Source organism: Bos javanicus, chromosome 20 (genome assembly GCF_032452875.1).
Source record: "Bos javanicus breed banteng chromosome 20, ARS-OSU_banteng_1.0, whole genome shotgun sequence".
In the NCBI taxonomy this organism is placed as follows: Eukaryota; Metazoa; Chordata; class Mammalia; order Artiodactyla; family Bovidae; genus Bos; species Bos javanicus.
In genome coordinates this window covers 67221258-67236496 of record NC_083887.1, presented here as the reverse complement: position 1 = coordinate 67236496, position 15239 = coordinate 67221258, and positions in this window count along the sequence as shown.

The following is a 15239-nucleotide window of genomic DNA, read 5'->3' as shown; positions in this document are numbered from 1 at the left end:
CCATTATAGACACATCCCTCGAAGAAGATCAGATTGTTCTGATTCTGGCCAATGGAAGACTCTCAAGGTGGCTTCTGAGTCCCTTTGATGTCGCCCTGTCAGTCTTTGATTCTAGAAGGTTTTTAATTTGTAAAATAACAAGGTATTCCAGGCTCATCTTGTGCATTTTCTGCCCCAGATCTGGAATATCTAATTTCTCCAACAAATCTTGCTTTCTTCTAGTGGGAAATGAAATGTCAAGTCCACAATCAAGGGTCCAACTGGTAATAAAGCTATTTTACCTAGGACTCTAGTGTATTTTACAGATGATTTGACTGACTATATTTGTAAAATGACTTTTCTTTCTTTTAAAAATAGTTTTTAGCAATTCCTTTAAGAGAAATAAAATAAAATCAACTTTTCATTTACCTAAAGAATAATATTTAGTTAATTAATATTTCTGAGCTAATATAGTCAAAATTTTAATAGTATGACTTTAATATTTAATATACACCACTGGATATTCTTGGGCTTCCCTTGTGGCTCAGCTGGTAATGAATCTGCCTGCAATGCGGGAGACCTGAGTTGGATCCCTGGGTTGGGAAAATTCCCTGGAGAAGGGAACAGTTACCCACTCCAGTATTCTGGCCTGGAGAATCCCATGGACTGAATAATCCATGTGGTCTCAAAGAGTCAGACACGACTGAGTGTCTTTCACTTTCGCTGGATATTCTAAAGCTAGGAAAATACTTCTTGAACCTAGCTTTACAAGTCTTACAACTAACATTTCTATATCATTAATATACTCTGCTTACTGACAGACTTCCCTGATGGCTCAAATAGCAGAGAATCTGCCTGTAATGTAGAACACCTGGATTTGATCCCTGGGTCAGGAAGATCCCGTGGAGGAGGGCGTGGCAACCCACTCCAGTATTGTTGCCTGGATAATTCCATGGACAGGAGGAGCCAGGTGGGCTACAGTCTGTGGGGTCACAAAGAATTGGACACAAGTGAGCGACTTTCACTCACTGATGACTATTTGTTTCTATAAATCCTGCTCAGCCCTCCCAGCTTCCTGTTCTCCACACCAGTTAAATGCCACCCTTCGGCTGGCATTCAGATACCCTGGGTCCCCTTTGATTTTCTTTTAAACCAGTTTATTTCCTACCCCGAATCTGAAACACCTTCAGAATGCCTCAGAATCCTCTTCCAGCTGTCCCCTGACTTTGGCTTTGGTGCCTGACAGATGGGAGATTAAAACCACATCTGGGTAAACAAGGACGGTTTACCACCCCTATGAGCCCCACTTTCCATTGAGGACCACATCCCTCCTGCCGCAGGGAGGGCTGGCTGAGGGTCGGGTGAAGAAGCCTGCGTCGGGCACAGCGCTGGGCGTGGATGCGGATGCAGACGGAGCCCGGAGTCCTGCTGGTCTCACGATCCGGGCTATTTTCACCCGCTGAGCAGCTTCCTCACATTTCCTGCGTGAATCCAAGGTTTACCCACATCTCCAGTTCTGCCACACTCCGCTGCTTCCCAAAGGGTGCTGCTAACTTCAGTCCAGAAAGCTGTGTCCTGTTGCTCAGCGGGGAATGTTCTAGTCCCGCCCCCCAGGACACAGCTGCCTTCAGATGGCAATGATGAAGCTGTCGGCAGGGCAGCCATGGAGACGCAGACGTAGGGAATAGATGTGTGGACAGTGTGGGAGGGAGAGGGCGGGGCGAAACGAGAGAGCAGCGTGGAGACATGTTCATGACCATGTGCAGAAATAGAGAGCCGGTGGGAATCTGCTGCGTGACACAGGGAGCTCAGCCCTGAGCTCCGTGACAACAAAGAGGGGTGAGGGAGGAGCGAGGTTCAAGAGCGAGGGGACACGCGTGTACCTGTGGCTGATTGACGTTGACGAACGGCAGAAACCAGTACGGTATTGGAAAACAATTCTCTTCCAGTATTGATGCTTTTGAACTGCGGTGTTGAAGAACTCTTGAGAGTCCCTTGGACTGCAAGGAGATCCAACCAGTCTATCCTAAAGGAAATCCTGAATATTCATTGGAAGGACTGATGTTGAAGCTGAAACTACAATACTTTGGCCACCTGAGGCGAAGAGCTGACTCATTGGAAAAGGCGCGGATGCTGGGAAAGATTGAAGGCAGGAGGAGAAGCGGGCAACAGAGGGTGAGATGGTTGGATGGCATCACAGACTGGATGGACATGAGTTTGAGCAAGCTTCAGGAGATGGTGATGGACAGGGAAGCCTGGTGTGCCACAGTCCGTGGGATCTCAGAGTCCAACACAACTGAGCGACTGAACCGAACTGAAAAAAATTTTAAAAACTGCTTGCATTAGTGACCTCTTCTCTAGAGTCTCCTTCCCTGCTCCTCTTCTAATTCTCTCTGAAGACAAGGAAGGATTTGCACTAGCTGAGTGAGTGCCTGCTGTGGGGTTGGCATTGTGCCAGGGCTGTGCTCACCCGTGTGTGCAGGCCGGTGCGGCGGGAGCGTGGTACAGACACACACGCCCTGGTTCCCAGCGCTCTGGACTGGTGGAGAGTCTACAGTGAAGCACAGACAGTGACCTGGGAGCGCTGATTTTGCTCATCAGGGAGGCCCCTCAGAGCTGCCCCCGGCACTCTGTATCTGAAGAGGATGCAGACACAGGCTGCACAGGCAGGCGGAGCCTGCCAAGCAGAGGGACAGCTAGTGCAAAGGCCCTGCGGGAGGGAGGAGCTGAAGTTCATTGGATGGGGGAGGGGACAGTGAAGCTGGACACGGGATGAGCAGAAGAGACAGGCTCTATTTCCTGAGGGGTCTGGAGACCCAGGGGAGGCCTGTGGTTGAGAATTTGGTTCTAAAATGAGGTGGGAGGTCAGTGGAGGGCAGGACACACAGCCCGACGCTTGCCCTAGAAGATCCCTGGGCTGCTCTGTGATGCAGGGCTGAGGGAGCAAGGGTGCCCCCAGGTGGGGGCTGGTGGTAGCTCGGGTGGTGGCTGCAGGGTCTGGGATGGGTAGCTCTGGTGGAGACAATAGGTGAGGAGATTCGGGTTACACAGGGGTATGGGTGTGAGAGAGTGCCGGCCACCCAGGATGCACCGTGGGGCTCTGGCCGCAGCAGATGAGGAATGATGGTGGTTCCCAGGAAACCGCTCTCTCCCCTGTGTGTCAGTTACGCTTTACAGGAGCCGTCCCGAAGCGGAGCGAGGCAGGCGGGTGCCGCGGTGTGCTTCACCTGGTAGCAGTGCCGCCTTGGGGAGGGGGCAGGCTAAGGGCGTCGTGTCCCCACAGCGCAGGTCCCTGGGGGGTGCTATACAGGACTGGGGCTGGAGGCGGGCAGGCTAAGGGCATCATGTCCCCACAGCACAGGTCCCTGTGGCGGGGGGATGCTATACAGGACTGGGGCTGAAGGGGGGCAGGCGAAGGGCGTCATGTCCCCACAGCGCAGGTCCCTCGCGGGGGTGCTATACAGGACTGGGGCTGGAGCCAGGTGGTTCATCTCCACCCCAGAGAAGGGACAAGGACGTGGCCTGTAGCGTTAACCCTGTCCCCTCCGGCCCTCTGCCTGCAGGTCGGATGGGCGCGTGTAGTCGTTTACGCATAATCATGTGATTATTGTTGTTGTTGTTGAGTCAGCAAGTTGTGTCCGACTCTGCGACCCCATGCACTGCAGCGCGCCAGGCTTCCCTGCCCTCCACCGTCTCTGGGAGTCTGCCCAAGCCGTGTGATTAGCGCGTCCTTTGGCCTCTAGCTCCCCTGCTACCCTTGTCTAGCTCACGTCTTCTGGCCTGATTGTTCCTTTCTCCCTGCTGTGGACCTGCACACCGTGGCCCTGTATTACCCAAACTAGTTCAACATAAGGCCTCATAAGTAAGCCGAGGAGTTTGCAGAGCTGAGGTGGAGACCCGTGCAGGGTCACTAGTCTCAGCGCTGCGGGCAGGCACCGCTCCATCACTGGGAAGGCAGGTCCAGTGTTCTCTCTGTCTCAGCTGGTGTTTGCAGGTGGGTTTTATAATCAGCTCCTGAAAGGTTGTTGCTGAACCACTAAGGATGCCGGAATTCTTGGCCTCCAGAGAAGAGGAATTTAATTCGGGGCCAGTGATGAGGCTTGATCACTCAGAGCTTTTGTGTAGTAAAGTTTTATTAAAGTATAAAAGAGATAGAGAAAGCTTCTGACATAGACATCAGAAGGGAGCAGAAAGAGTGCCCCCTGCTAGTCTTTAGCCGGAGGTTATATAGCTACTAGCGGTCTGCTAATTAGAGAAAGGAAATGTCTCAAAACTCAGAGAATGGCACCAGGGCCCTCACCCACACATGCATTTTGAGATAACATTGGCACTGGGTGAGTCATCCTGGGCCATAAAAGGATTGACGTGAATCTTGAAGAAAGGCAGATTTCCAAGCAAATACACAGTTTCATTAGCATGGATCAGGAGGGCAACGTCTGAGTACGACGCACTGGTTTGTCAAGTCGGTTCTGAGTCTCAGGCAGAACCGACCTGAAGACAGAGTCTAGGGTAAACACATAAACTCTTTAACATAGCTTAAGACAAACATTTCCATAAGAAAAACACATTGGTTAGCTCCAGGTTTGAGAAAAGTTAAGTTCAGGTGGAGCCAGGTGTCGTCATGGCAACCCAGAATTTTAAGAGAAGCCTCTGTATAAATCTGTGTAGAGAAGGGAAAAAACCTAACACTCGTCTGTTTCTTCCTGCTGCTTAAGAGAGAGACAAAAAACTGCCTGACACTTGCAGCCTATTTCCTCTGTTTGCAGACCCCTGGGCTTCCTACCTGTTGCCCTTTCATTCTATTACAGACAGAAAGAAGATTTGAAACTCAAAGAATAATGAAAAACTCAAAAAGCCTTGGGGCCTGGGAACAAATAATTCTGTTTTCCCACTGCACACAGACCCGCCTGCCTGTCAGGACAGGGAGGAATGTGAGCCGTTTGTGACCCAAAACACAGCCACTCCAGACTGTTTCACTTCTGGCTTCGTGGGGTTGAGTGTGGAAGTCTGAGGCCCCACTGGGCCACCAGACCTTCTAACTGTGAGCGATTCACTTAAAGCGTGTTTGCACAGACTTTGAGGGTTTTAACTATTTATATAATTTACATCTTATTTCAGGACTGTTACAGCCAATTAAACTGTCCTCAGTACCAGATTCTCACAGAAAGACATTAACAGTGACATTTTCACTTGTGTTCCAGGAGCCGCTGTGAGAATAATTGCGGTGCTGAAGTGTTTGCTAATAATACGTTAGGTGGGAAAGCGACTACTCTTTCAAGGAATCCCTGCACTCGAAAGCTATTTGTTCACTTTAAAGACTACATTGTCTCTCATTGCTTTAAGTGTTTAGTTCTAGGAAGAAGAATCTAGCTGGAACACAGCAATTTGGTTGATTTAAGAGATTCCAACTATGGCAAGCTTCTCTAGTCCAGGAGTTACAATAGAAGGATCTTTTCTCGAAGGTCCCAGCTTGTTCAGGGAGTGAGAGGCAGTAACTCTCATTCCCCCAGAACAGAAAACACAATCCGTAGATGCACGCCAGTTTTCAGCTTTTCAGCCTTTTGGAATTGAAAGGTGCGTTTGAGGATGCACTTGACCAAATCAATGCTCATAGCATCACCCTAGAAGAGTTTTTCTAAATGGCACCAAGTCACATTGGAGAAAGGTGCAGGCTTCTGGTCTTGGTGGAGCACAGTATGTCCTGTTTATGCTCTGCTTATTGCCGGACTCACCACCAGAACAAATCAGACCAGCTGATGAATTCCTTCAACGCCCTCACTGGGTGCTTGACAATGATCTGCTGATGAGTGAACAGAGGATGCTGTTTTTCTGGCATGTTTATTGCTTGTGGGATACTGATTTATCCCCCACCTCATCACACACATTGTGAGTGAAATGAGCTGGATAAAGCCAAGTCATTAAAATTATTCATCATTTAAATAGAACTTTCTATTCATTTGTTGATTCACTGACATTTGCAAGATTTTATTAGCAGATTGCCACTAGAGGGAAGTCATTCTGCTCTGTGCTGTGGGTCAGTGGGGCAAAGACTAAGTGAGAATCCTTAGTTGCGTAGACTGCAAACTTGCATCTTCAAGAAACTTACACTCGAATAGGTCTAATGCTTCAGAAAACCTTTTTGACTTAGCTTTTTAAACATAATATAGTTACTTTGTTTTATTTTATTTTAGATAAACTCCTGTGTGTGTGTATGTGTCCGTCGTGTCTGACTCTTTGCAACCCCATGAACTGTAGCCCACCAGGCTCCTCTGTCCATGGAATTTCCCAGGCAAGAATACCGGAGTGGGTTGCCAGGGATCAAACCTATGTCTCTTGAGTCTCCTGCATTGGCAGGCAGGTTCTTTACCACTAGTGCCTCTTGGGAAGCTCTAGATAAACAACAAGGAGTGGAATTATCAGATCACAAGGTAAGTGTGTTTAGTTTTATGAAAAACACCAACAGATTTTCATCCAAGGTGTTTGTTACATTCTACATTCCCATGAACAATGTGCAAGAGTCCCCGTTAGAACAATCCCTTCAAACTTTTGTATGGTCAGTCTTAATTTTAGTGATTCTAGGGGGTGTTAAGTAGTATCTCCTTGTGGTTTTCATTTGCATTTCACTGAGAACTAATGATAATGAATGCATTTTTAATGTGCCTGTTAATTATCGTGTATTTTTCTTTTGTGAAATGATCTGTTAAAATTTTTGCTCTTTTGATTGGACTGTTATTCTTTTTTTATTATTGAATGTTATCTCTTGAACATAAAATAGGGACATGTGTACTGGGGTTTCTGCAAAGTAGCAAATGTTCTCCATTCCAGACTCCTGGTCTGAGTTAGAATCGAAGCACTGAGCTCTTACTAGTCAAATACTTTTCAGTGCTCAGATTAATACATCCACAATGCTGCTCATTGCTCCAGAAACTATTTTTTTCCTTTTTTTTTTTTTTAATTTGACCACACCGTATAACATGCTCAATCTTAGTTCTCTGACCAGGGATCAAACCCATGCCCCTTGCACTGGAAGTGCAGAGTCTTAACCACTGGACTACCAGGGAAGTCTCTTTGTAGCTTTCTGCAGGCTGATTTTGAATATAGTTTAATTTGATATTGATAGTTTCAGTTAGATTTTTTTTAAACTAGACTACTTAATGATATGAGAAACGTGTTTGTTTCATATTAAGTAATAAAACTTACCAAGCAGAAGGAAAAATAGAAATTAATGTTTGAAAATTTTTTTAAAAAGAGGAGGAAAACAACTGGAACAAAGATTAGAAGATAAATGTTATCTCCGTTGTTGTTGTTGCTTGGTTGCCCAGTTCGGTCTGACTCTGTGGCCCCATGGACTGCAGCCCGCCAGGCTCCTCTGTCCAGGGGATTTGCCATTTTCTCTTGCAGGGAATCTTTCCAATCCAAGAATCAAACTGTCTCCTGCATTGACAGGCCACTTTTTTTTTTAACCACTGAGCCATCAGAGAAGCCCCATTTATCACAGTACCCACCTCTAAGTTATATGTGTATATAGTTTCTGTCTCTTCCATTTCATTGCTTGCTGGTGCAAAAACTTTCCACTAATGCAAGTGTACTATTGTGCAATAAGAACTGAGTTTATTTCTAAGATCAGAAAGAAAAAAATATATTCATGGCCAATTTCATTTCTGAAAAGGAGCTTCCTGCTACTAACGATTGGTTTGCTCTTCCATTTTTTAAAATTAAAATTCTGATCCTTCAAATATAGTCACATATACATGCAACGATGTTAATCATTTACTAACTCGAAGATAGTGGTTTTGTTTTTTGATCACTCACCGTGAAATAACATCAAAGTATGAACAGCAAGTGCTTTGAACAAGGAAGGAGCTGGGAGTTTAAGAAATGAAGCGTGTCTTCCTTGGCCTTTGCTGCAAGTAAGCAAGTCTTGTGGGTATCAGTGACGGAAAGGTTGGGCATCACCATAAGAACCTGTTAATCCAGGCAACCTCAACTCTGTCAGCACTGTGGTGAATTTCCTTACAGATCTCTTCATGATGTGGCCAAACATCTTCCTCGCATCTCACCAGGCCCATCGGCAGTCACAGGACTCCTTTTATATGACCGCCATCAGCATCTCTGCTCCAGCCCCAGGTGGGTAATGGGCTCAAGCGACCCAGGAGCCCGCATGACTCACAGCAGCAGCTTCCAATGGCTGTGTGTTCGGTGGTCTGTGAAATGTGCATTTTTCTTAAGGTGCATTTTTCCCTAAAGAAAGATACGCCGTTAGCTCATCTGAAGACCTTCTGAAAAGGAAGCATGTAGGCTCGGACGCCTCTAGGAAGCTTTATGGCTGTGATCTCTAAGACAATTTCCCATCGCTGGCTGACCCTGAACTAAATGAGAAGCGAGAGCACTTTTCATTCATCTGTCGCCGTGGTTCCCTGGCCTCATTACGCTGGTCTATTGACTCCTCAGAGGCCATTGCTAACACCACCATTTCTATTTACTCAGTGTCTTAAAAACTCACTTTACAGTACAGGCTTTCTTTGCATAAATTCCAGCACCTTGAATGCTAGATGGTGATAACCTCCATACTTAAAGGAGACAGTGTTTATGCGTGATACTGAATGCGCACTGTTTCCGTGGGCATGATGTGACATTATTGTTTATGCTTTGAGAAACCTCCTCCCTCCAGGGATCATACACATACTATCCTGGAAGTGTCTAGGCAACAGAGGAAATCCTTTTCTTCTCACGACTTTCACCTATCTTGCTGAGTACTATGCCTGCAGGAATATTTGATTTTGCATCCTGTGTAGTGGATGAGGCCAGGGCTTTCTTGAAGTTTATAGCCATAGGGTCTGCCTGCTGTTGTGGACACAGCAAAAAAAAAAAAAAATTAAAAGAAAAATTTAAAAAGCGAGACTAGGCATTTTGTGAGTGTGATGCCTCTGAGGGCTCAGATTCCATCTGTCTCCACTTCATCCCATCACCTGCTCCTGACACGGGGTGTTCCATTGACTGAGACCTTCTGCTAAGGCTGTCCTTTGTTGCAGGTTTCTATGAAGGCATGGCGGAGACCGACCATCCTTTCCTACACACACCAGCCCCAGAGGTGTGGAGAGGCCCCCAGGCATGAACTGATGGCATCTTGGGGCTATGGAGTGACGGTGGTCTAGCCTCGCCCGTGTGTCTCTGCATCCAGGTGTGAAGGGGTGGCACACGGCAGCCGCTTGAGACAAATAGGACAGACGTTTGTTTCCCCTCAGCCGGGAGGATGAAGACAAGGCACTCCACCTGAGGCCGTCCTTTGAAACAAACCAGAGCTCATTTCTGGGTCCGTGGCCTCGTGGGGGGCCCTTGCCCCCTTGGAATGCCACCAGGATCAGGTCTTGCCTGCCCCAGGGCTCCTCTCTGTGAATCCGCACACTGACCTGAGGTTCTGGGTAAGAGTGAGTCACAGTTCATACACCGCTCGTATTCCATTCTCACTGCAAAGAAGAGCTTCTGTATCTTCACTCTGAGGGAAGGTAACCAGCTGGGTGGCAGCTTGGGGCCCCTGTGAGCACGGTCATCTCTGGTTCACTTAGTGGAAGGAAGTTTAAAAGACACATGTATTATAGCACATTCCTGCTGCTGCTGCTGCTAAATCGCTTCAGTCATGTCCGACTCTGTGTGACCCCAGAGATGGCAGCCCACCAGGCTCCCCCATCCCTGGGATTCTCCAGGCAAGAACACTGGAGTGGGTTGCCATTTCCTTCTCCAATGCAGGAAAGTGAAAAGTGAAAGTGAAGTTGCTCAGTCGTGTCCGACTCTTCGCGACCCCATGGACTGCAGCCTACCAGGCTCCTCTGTCTGTGGGATTTTCCAGGCAAGAGTACTGGAGTAGGGTGCCATTGCCTTCTCCAGCACATTCCTGAGGGCACACTAATTATGTAGTTATCTTGAAAGCTAATTGTACTGGATTTTAAGTGAACCTGGAATAATACTTCATAGTCCTTGAGTTTCCCTTGAGAGCTGTGTGTTGTGGAGGCTGGTTGGGGTTGGAGGTCGAGCAGTCTTGGAGGGAACAGTGTTCTCACTGGACTAAGAACATTCCTTTTGACTGGTGGCAAGCTTCACTGGTGGCTCAGTTGGTAAAGAATCTGCCTGCAATGCAGGAGACCTGGGTTCAATCCCTGGGTTGGGAAGATCCCCTGGAGAAAGGAAAGGCTACCCCCTCCAGTATTCTGGCCTGGAGAATTCCATGGACTGTATAGTCCATGGGATTACAAAGAGTCGGACACAACTGAGCGACTTTCACTTCACTTCACTTCAAACCTGTATAAAGAGGGCAAGCCATGGGAGACGTGCCCTATTTTGAGGGGCTCCTGGTATTTTGAGAGCATGTTTAGAGATAGAAATAAACCAAGCAGATAGCGAGTATCTATGTGGTGGGGAAAGAAGCTACATCAACAGGTTTTACAAGCACTGAGAGGAGGGACAGGCAGTAAGGGCTACTGAGGGCTCCTGACTGCTAGGAGTGGGCAGGCGCCTTTGTCCGTTCTGTCCCTTAGTCCTCTCAGTGGCAGCAGGCGGCGTATGGAGGAAGGCCTGCATCTGAGGCTCAGGAGAGTCTGCTAGGAGCCCAGGTTCACTCAGGCAATGACTGGCGGGTTGCTACAGCCCTGGGCCTGTAGTCATTCATTAGCCTGTTTTAAAGGCCACATCCCAGGGGCTGCAGCCAAGGATGGCTGCCTGGGGTGTCAGCATTGCGGGCACCTGGGAGTTGGGCAGGATTCAGCCTCATTCTGTGAGAGGAACCAGGGGGATTCTTCTACCTTTAAATCAGCCAGATCCAGTCCAGTTACCGGGAGTGGGACAGCCTCTTCAAAACACTCTCGCGGGCAGATGCCTGGGGTCCCTCCCTCTCTGCTGGCCTGACCTGGGGACTCCGAGAGCTGGGTCTCTCTGTTCACTAGGTAAGTGGATATCCTGAAAGTTTACAGACTGCTGTGGGTATGCAACGTGCTGCTTCAGGCTCAAAGACCCTTGCCTTCTGCCCTTTCACCTTGATGGTGGTCTCATCGGCACAATTTCTGCTGATAAGGAGAGTAAGATGACCATGGTGTGTTCTGCATGCATGGATTCAATCAACACTGGGTTGAAAATATGTGGTAAAAACATTCCAGAAAGTTCCCAAAAGCAAAATTTTAACTTGCTGCAGGCTGGCAACTATTTACATAGCATCTCCATTGTCCTCAGTATTATAAGTGATCTAGAGATGATTTAATGCAGGAGAATGTGTGCAGGTTTATGCAAACACTATATCATTTTCCATTTAGAGAGAGAAACCGAGCAGGTGGGAGGTGTCTGTGGTGGGGATAGACGCTACATCATCAGGTTTTATAAGCGAGGAGGGAGAAGGGACAGGCATCAGGAGTTCCTGAGGGCCCCTAGGATCACTAGGAATTGGCATCTCTCTTCCCATCTCTCATTTTGGATTTGGGATCCTCTGGGGTCCTAGGACCAATCCCCTGGGGATATTGAGGGATGACTGACCTCATATTCAAATGGTTTACAGTTGACTAGTTGACTAAATGCTTTCTTGACTGCTCTCTTTGCTATAAAACTCTTCTTTAGATTCCAATCTAAAATCATCTTTCATAATGATTGGTAATTTGGGCCTAAAAATTATCTATAGGTTAACAGCTAGACAGAGTTTTAGGGCTGGGAGCAGAACTCTAAAATATGAAGGCTTTTTGATTGCCTGTGATCGATAAATGGATTTACAGGGCTGAGTTTTGGAAAATGATATTTGTAAATTACCCTCTTTGCATTGGAAAACTAGATTTTCTTTTCCGTTTGCACCAAAATGTACAGGAAGAACAAGCCTTGAAAGGAGAATGAATCAGCAGATGAAGCACAGAAAACAGGAAAAAAGCTTTTACTGCAAGGGCTATTTGGGGAATTTGGTTGTTTTCTTTTGTAAAGATAATTTGCCATTTCTCTTCTCTTTTTTGTGCACAGCATTTTGTTAGATGGCATTTGGTAAATCACTACCTTCCAATGTGATTAGAAAATGATTGCTCTGAATTATAACCAGCCAAACACACTTACTGTGCAAGAGACAGGTGAATGATGGAGAACCAGCTATTATTGAGCAGTAATTACGGCCAGCATCAATTTGCAGATCTGCCTTGGCTCTGGGAGAGCCTCCACCAGGGCGGTGAACATCCTGTGTGCTTGTCTGTGCTCCCCAAGTCCACCTAGCCCGCCCCCATCTCTGTAAAGACTCCAGAGCTGAGGAAGCAGAGATCAGGGCTAGAGACAGGCCCAAGACTTTCCCGTCTCCTTGAGGGGAACCAGATTCTTGACTGTGCTACCTGGAGCCCTTTCTCAGCCCATCAGGCCATGTACAGACCGTCAGTTCTGTGGGTCCTTGCCTTGGTGCCCTCCCAGGTCAGGGCACTAGGAAACACAGCCACCCTGGGAGGACCGTGCCATCAGTTGCTTCTGCTACATTTTCCTGAATGGAAGTCGGGCTGCCATGAGTTGACAGGAGATGCCCACGTGTGAATGAGAAAATCCATCTCCATTAGTACTGTAACTGAGTCCTTTGCTGGGCACACAGCCCGTGTGTGTATAGGCGGCAGCCCTGGGTGAGCCTGGTGACTGCTGGGGTGCAGTGCCCAGGGCTCCCTTCTGCAACAAGCCACATCCCATCTCAGGTGCTGGCATGCCGCTCAGAGACAGTCCCCCTGACGCCTCACCCCGGGGCACAGCCCTTCTTGTGATGACCTGCATTCAGAGTTAAGGGATGTCCCAAGTTCAGGCAAGCTGGAAGGCCATTCCCAGTTGTAGCAGTCCCTACAGGTGGTGTAGGGCTCTACAGAGACTGAATTATCCATCCTGGTTTCTCCCTCAACCCAGTTCTTCCTGTAGGTCATGATTACAGGAACATTTGCTATTAAGTGGCTTGTGCACTGAGCTTTATCCAAAGCCACATCCAGGAAACCCAACCTGAAATCATGGACAGGTCTCATAGCATCCCTCCAATTCTTAGCCAGGAGTCTGCACCTCAAAACATGCAGCCCCTATTTGTTTTCCAAATGTGATATTTTCAAAATGCTAGTTCAATCAGGCATCCCTTCCTTGGAGCCTTTCATTGGTTTATCTTTTGCTCTTAGGGACAAACAGCCACTTCCTTCATGTGGCTAAGTTGTTGTTTTTCTTCAGCTGCTACATCATGTTCAACTCTCTGAGGCCCCATGGACTACAGAACACTAGGCTTCCCTGTCCTTCACTATCTCCTGGAAGTTGCTCAAACTCATGTCCATTGAGTCGGTGATGCCATTCAACCATCTCATCCTCTGTCACCCCTTTCTCCTCCCGCCCTCAATCTTTCCCAGCATCGGGGTCTTTTCCAATGAGCCAACGGTTTGGATCAGATGCCAAAGTACTGGGGCTTCAGCTTCAGCACCAGTCCTTCCAGTGAATATTCAGGACTGATTTCCTTTAGGATTGACTGGTTGGATCTCCTCGAAGTCCAAGGGACTCTCAAAAGTCTTCTCCAACACCATAATTTGAATGTGGCTAAGTAGTTTGATCAAATTTGCCATCCAAACTGGGACAGTTTGGGGAACACAAGAGAGGAAATAAATATAATTTAAGTAACTTTTAAATGTTTATTTACTGAATGACAGTTATTTTATACTACATTGATGGGCCTCTAAAATAATTCTATTAAACGGCTATGAAAAATTGTATAACCATTAAGGTACCATATACATTAAAGGAAAATTTAATTTTTCTACTGATCATATGAACATTAAAATAACAGCAGAATAATTATTTTGCTACATATTCACATATTTTATCAGTTATTTAGCATATTTATTGTTCATATTTGGTCACTGATATTTTTCTGTATAATGTAGTTTTAGTATATCTTTTTGTAGTATTTTAAAAAAATTAGCTATAATACCACAAAGTTGCATTTTATGGTTAATAAATTTGAAGCTGTTGGTGTCCTTAATTGACTCTTCTCTATAATCATAGCATTTTTAATTGAGAAAATATTCTTCCTACAGATGCTGATATATGTGGTATGTTTCAGGTCAGAGACCTTCATAGTTTCTGACTTTCTTCCTCCATTCAAAGTACTGTTCTTTAATAAATATTTTTGAAAGACAAAATTTATTAAATTGTCCTCATTTATGAATATTTTAAATGTTTAATCAAATTTTGATGTTAAAAATTATAGGTTTCAATTTCATCCCATTCTGGTGCTAGATATCCATTTATGCAATTAAAAGTTCCATCAGAAATCCTTCACAGGAGCTGAGACATAAAACTTCAAAATTATATTTTGAGCACCATATAAATTCTCATCTTTTATTTAGTAGCTTAATTCCTCTTTAGGGTTAAATTTCATTGTCCTTTTTTAAAAAATAGCTTAGATAATTTAAATTTGCTGAAAGCTTCAAAAGTTAAGATTTTCTTACTCTACAGTATTAAATACTCAGATCTAGACATTTTCAGGGCTTCTCTGGTGACTCAGTGGTAAAGAATCTGTCTGCCAATGCAGGAAATATGGGTTTGATCTCTGGGTTGAGGAGATCCCCTGCAGAAGGAAATGACAACCGACTCCAGTATTCTTGCCCGGAAAATCCCGTGGACATAGGAGCCTGCAGGCTACCGTCCATCGCCGACTCAATGGGCGTGAATTTGACCAAAGTCCAAGAGATCGTGGAGGACAGGGGAGTCTGGAGGGCTGCAGTCCATGGGGTCACAAAGAGTTGGATAAGACTGAGCAACTGAAAAACAATAAATATTAAATTAGTCTGGTTTTGTTATCTTGTTGTTTTTACTTTCTTGTGTAACTTAAGGTAAATGTACAAACTGTAAGCTTTTATTCTGCTAAGAGTTGACAATGGTGTAGATGCCTGTGTAGCCAACATCCCAATCAGACACAGACTAGTTTCTATCTCAGAAAGTCCCCTCAAGCTGCTCTGCAGTCAATCGCTCTCCCCAGCCCCAGAGAGACCATTGCTCTGCTTTCTATCCCCATGAATTACATTGCCTGCTGTTGAACTCCATATAAATGGAATCGTAAGTCATGAGTGTGTGTTCTTTTATGTCTGGCTTCCTTGGCTGAGCAAAATGTTTTATGCAATCTCTGGTTGTGGAAGTTGGATGGTCTCCAGCTTAGGGCAATAATGAATATAACTGCTATGAATATTATTCTACAAGCCATTTTCTTGTCATTGTCTTTCATATCTCTTAGATACATGCCTTCAAGT